The 5,287-nt window shown below is 31.8% G+C and overlaps 1 pseudogene; it reads left to right on the forward strand.

The window, feature by feature from the left end:
• Positions 1-3,077: 3,077 nt before the first annotated feature.
• On the forward strand, positions 3,078-4,635 carry LOC107808916 (E3 ubiquitin-protein ligase PUB24-like; annotated as a pseudogene).
• The last annotated feature ends 652 nt before the right edge of the window (positions 4,636-5,287 follow it).

Below are 5,287 nucleotides of genomic sequence, written 5' to 3' on the forward strand. Positions count from 1 at the left end.
TTTAATTTTTTTTTAAAAAAAAATTGAAATGTTTGACCAAGTTTTTAGAAAAAAAAAATAATTTTGAGTAGAAGCAGAAGGAATTTTGGAGAAGCATAAAAAAGTAGCTTCTTCCCAGAAATATTTTTTTGAGAAACACTTTTAAGAAAAATACACTTAGAAGCACTTTTGAAAACTTTGGCCAAATATAAATTGTTGTTTAGAAGTGCTTTTTAAATTAATTAGTCAAACACAAACTATTTTTTACCAGAAATATTTTTGAAACAAGCACTTTTAAAAAAAATATTTCTCAAAATAAGATAATTTTTCTAGCTTGGCCAAACAAGTTATAATTCGTTGTGTCTCATTGTATGTCGATACCATCTATTTGAAGCACGGGTATGGGCCGTGCTTAATTACCTATGGTTGTGTGTTGCATGCTTTTCTGTAGAGATCCACTTCTTACCACTATAGCCTAAGAGCTAGAAGGTATAGGACTTCTTTTTCGGGATAGTCATTCGTGGGGGTGGGTGTTCGGGCAGTTCGGATTAGATATGAGAATTTTGATTTGGATTTTCGATATTCAGATTAAAGAAATGACAATCCAAATCCAATCCAAATAAGTTCGGATTGGATCGAATTTTTTAAGTTCGGTTTCAGATTAATCGGTTTGGATATTGTGGATTTTCGATTTTGAGCGTATAAGTTAAGATGTTTCTACTTTTTACCAAATTGAATATGCAAATGAAACACTCATGTTAAATGGCCTAAAAAGTTCCTCATTCTTGCCGCAATCATCCAAATAAAGGATTCAAGTTATAAAATTATTATATATAAAAAATACAATAGACACATTAATACGGCCGATAAGAAGTAGCATAGTAAAATCATGTCCAAATAGAAAGTATTCTGACCGTAATTTAGTAATTAATATTGAATATATGAGATAATATCTAATGGGTAGGGTATTGAATTTATTACTATTCGCATATGGATAATGGACTAAATATAGAGTATAAAAATTTTGGATTTTCGGATATCCAAAAATACGAAATAACAAATCCAATATCTAATCCGAAATCCAAAAAAAATTAAAATTAAATCCAAATTTCAATCCGTAATTCGATATCCAAACAAAAAATTCGAATTTCGGTTTGGATTTCGGATTTGTCCAAACTATGCCCACCCCTAGTCATTTGGTATTTTTTTTAACAAGAAATCGCTTGGGGGTACTTTATTTTCAAGTTGGGTTGTATATGCTTATGTTTTATGGGCTTTTTTCACTTTTAGCCAAAGTCAAAAAATATGTATGTTCAGTAGTCGAAAATTTATATAAAAATTGTATAATTTTTGTATATAATATACAGAATATATTGAAAGCGGCTATACAACGTCATTTTATCATGTTTTTCATCTTTGAACATTTGGAACCCTTTGTGTATTAATAAAGTAATTGATGTTTCCGGGGGCGAATTTAGGGGGCGGAAGGGCGTTCACCCGAACTCCCTTCGCCAAAAAATTACACTGTATATATAAGGTAAAATCTGTTTTTTACCTCTATATATTAAGTTTTGAATCCCCTTGACATAACTCAAAAGTATAGCTTCGTGGTCAAGGGGTTTCAAAACCTTTGTTAAGGTCATAGGTTCAATTCCTATTAACTACAATCTTTTTTAACTTTTTTTTAACCCCTTAGCGGTGATCCTGTCTCCGCCACGATATATTTCCTTTTAAAATAAAAATTAACCTTCTAACATTAAACCATGGTCAAAGTTATGCTTATCTCAACGATGTCAATTTCTGTTCATAAGTTCTCCGTCCTAATTGGCCCAATCCACAAGCCACATCACAAAATGGTGAAAAACATGCTCTATACCGACTAAGAAAAAAGCATGCAGAAAACATAGATTTTGAAATCAACGGCGCGTCAAGCCGAAATTACTTTTGATTCAAACTTAGTATGTCTCATATTAATCGTCTTGATTACTAAAAATAGTTATCTCAAATTATTTATTATTTTAGAAGTTCAAGATAAAATTGATAATTTTTTTCTTTTTTTTACCCTTAGTAATAATTATTCTTGAAGATGGAGATAACACATAAATAAAATAAATATTCAATGAAGAGAAATTATATCTTAAGACATAAATAAGGGTAGAATAGTTCAATTCCTTTCTTAAATAATATTTCTTAAGGGACGTGTAAAAGAGAAACACGACACATAATATTAGACAAAGAGTATATGCCAAACTTCCAAATGACTTTACATTATTCACGTGAAACGATTAATACATGGAAAGCAAAGGGGACCAAATTAAAGTGCATGAACTAAAGCCATCTAAGAGAAAAATACGTTAAATAAAATGAAATAGGTTAATTTAATATGCATGCAAGGTGCTGATACGGAGGAACCTAATTAATTTGAAAAATAATTTGTGTTTAACTAATTAATTTAAAAAATACTTTGAAATAATTAATGTTTGATCAAATTTTAAAAAAATATTTTTAAGTGTATTTTTCTTAATAGGACTTTTCAATAAAATATTTTTGGGGAAAATCACTTTTTATTGCTTCTTCTTATATTAAAAAATAAATTTTTTTTTTCTAAAAGTTTGGTCAAACACCCTTAACTTTGAAAAAAAACTGATTTCCGCCAAAAACAAAAAATAGGACAAACAGACTATGAGTGTCCTTTCGTGAGCAACGGGGTTAAACAAATTCAATTTAACATTCCAAACAAAACATTCCAAAAGTAAATCAAACACTTCATTGGTTACCTTTTACTTTGTCTGTTTTCGTATCCCCTTATTAGTCCGACTATGATTGAACTGCAACATGGCAAATATTAGAAAGTCAACACAAAAATATGAGATTTTCATATCTCTTACTATATTAATTGTTTCTCGTGGGTTTTAGCCACTCCCAACCCATTCAACCTTTGACCAGTAAAACCAAATTTAAAAATAAAATATCCCAATAATTTGAAAAATACAAATAAAATAATGGGTGCATCTAGAATTTTCGTAGTCTTCATTCTTCTTCCTTCTTCTTTTGCTTTTTTTCATTCAAACTTTCATGCATTATATATACTAGCCGCTTTTTCTTACCACCAAGAAAACCCTATAAAGAGAGAAAAGAAAAAGGAAAGAAAGAAGAACGCATCTTTACTTCTCTCACTCTCTCTCGTTATATATAATTAGATTCTTGGTTTTTATTTGTAAAGAAGAAAAAAATAGATATGGAAGAAATAGAAATACCCCAATATTTTTTATGTCCTATATCACTTCAAATTATGAAAGATCCGGTGACGACGGTGACCGGAATAACATACGACCGGGAAAGCATCGAGATGTGGTTGTTAACGGCGGAGGAAGAGACGGAGACGGCGGCGTGTCCGGTAACAAAGCAACCTTTGCCTAAAGACACCGAGTTGTTGACACCAAACCATATGCTCCGGCGGCTAATTCAAGCTTGGTGCACAGTCAACGCAGAGAAAGGCGTTGACCGAATTCCAACACCAAAGTATCCTATGAACAAGTCGAATATACTCCGATTAATTCGACAAGTTAATAATAATGATCATCAGCTTTGTGCTGAAGCTTTGAGGAAAATGGCTGATTTGGTTAGTGAGAATGAGAAGAATAGGAAATGCTTGGAGCAAGTTGGTGCAATTAAAGCTATAGTTTGTTTCATAGTAAAGAGCTTCAAATGTGAGAAATTAATTCCTGGTATTGAAGAAGCTTTGAGGATTTTCCATTTAATTTGGAATCCGACATCCGAAAACAAGCAGTATGTAAAGGATAACCATGATTTAGTTCAAGCTATTTTATGGATTTTAAAGAGCGAATTGAAAACCAGTCACGTTCTGATCAAGACTCATGCAATGATGGTCTTGAAGAATGTGACAGAAGTCTCGAGTTCGAACCTTTTATCGGGATTAGACCCCGAGTTTTTCCAACAAATGGTGAATACATTGCGAAAAAATGGAAAAAACTACATCTCCCAACAAGCAACAAAAGCAGCTTTGCAAGTGCTAATAGATGCATGTCCATGGGGAAGGAATAGGCTAAAAATCGTCGAATCGGGTGCCATTTTCGAGCTAATTGAGCTTGAATTATCTAACCCTGAGAAAAGGGTTAGTGAATTAGTGTTCTGTCTATTGGCTAATTTGTGTGTATTAGCTGATGGGAGAGCAGAATTGTTGAAACATGCAGCTGGAATTGCAGTGGTCACAAAAAGGACACTACGGATTTCTTCGGCTACAGATGATAGTGCACTTCAGATTCTTGGTTTAATTTCTAAGTTTTCTGCCACAAACGAAGTGTTATTGGAAATGTTAAGAGTAGGGGGGGTATCAAAACTTTGCATGGTAATTCAAGCAGATTGCGAACCTCATTTGAAGAAGAAAGCAAGAGAGATATTGAGAGCACATTCTCATGTTTGGAGCAATTCTCCTTGTATACAAGTTTATCTTTTGACAAGATTTCCTGGACAATAGCAAGAGTAGAGCCCTAAAACCTTGAATAGTTTTTTTTTTTTTTTTCATTTTATTTTCCTTATATAAATAGAGCTAGCCAACACACTGCCTTTTTGTTATACTGTAAAACAGCATCGAAATTATACATATATAGAAACCCCAATGATATTTGTGAAGTACTTATTGGTCTATTTTTCTCTTCTTTAAATGTAGCAAGCAACCCGTATTACATATTATAAGTACTACATATTGCTATTTATGTATGCTATAAGTTATTCACATCTCTATCTCTGATAACTCGAGATCCTATTTAAGAAGCTCTTTGTATATATGTTGATTCGACTAGTTTTTTTCTTGGCTACGAAATGTTATCTGTACTATATATAAGTGATCGGAAGCAAATGAAATTTCAATGTTTATGCAAAGAATGATAAGCTTTTGATTATCTACAGTTTATATGCTTAGAATTTTAGTAAATACGGTTTCATTATAGCTTAAATCTTTGTATTACTTCTAATAATTATTCGTAAAGATGAAAGTTATTAAGTATTATACTGGAGATATCTTCCTTTGTTTATTTATGAAGACAGATTTACTTATCTTTAATAATAAAGACTTAAACTAGCTCTTAGCAACTTATTGCCTACGTGACGATTTTGTGGCAAACGTTTTGAAGAATATGGATTATAGATTGTTACATGGAGAAGTAGAATCCAACTAAAGAACAATAACTCAATAAACAAATAACAATAGCATGTACTATATGCTATAAACAATTCTATTTCTCACTGTCGTCCTTTCCCGAACACTACATGAACACATGAAGCTCTG

Source organism: Nicotiana tabacum, chromosome 9, assembly GCF_000715075.1.
Source record: "Nicotiana tabacum cultivar K326 chromosome 9, ASM71507v2, whole genome shotgun sequence".
NCBI lineage: Eukaryota > Viridiplantae > Streptophyta > Magnoliopsida > Solanales > Solanaceae > Nicotiana > Nicotiana tabacum.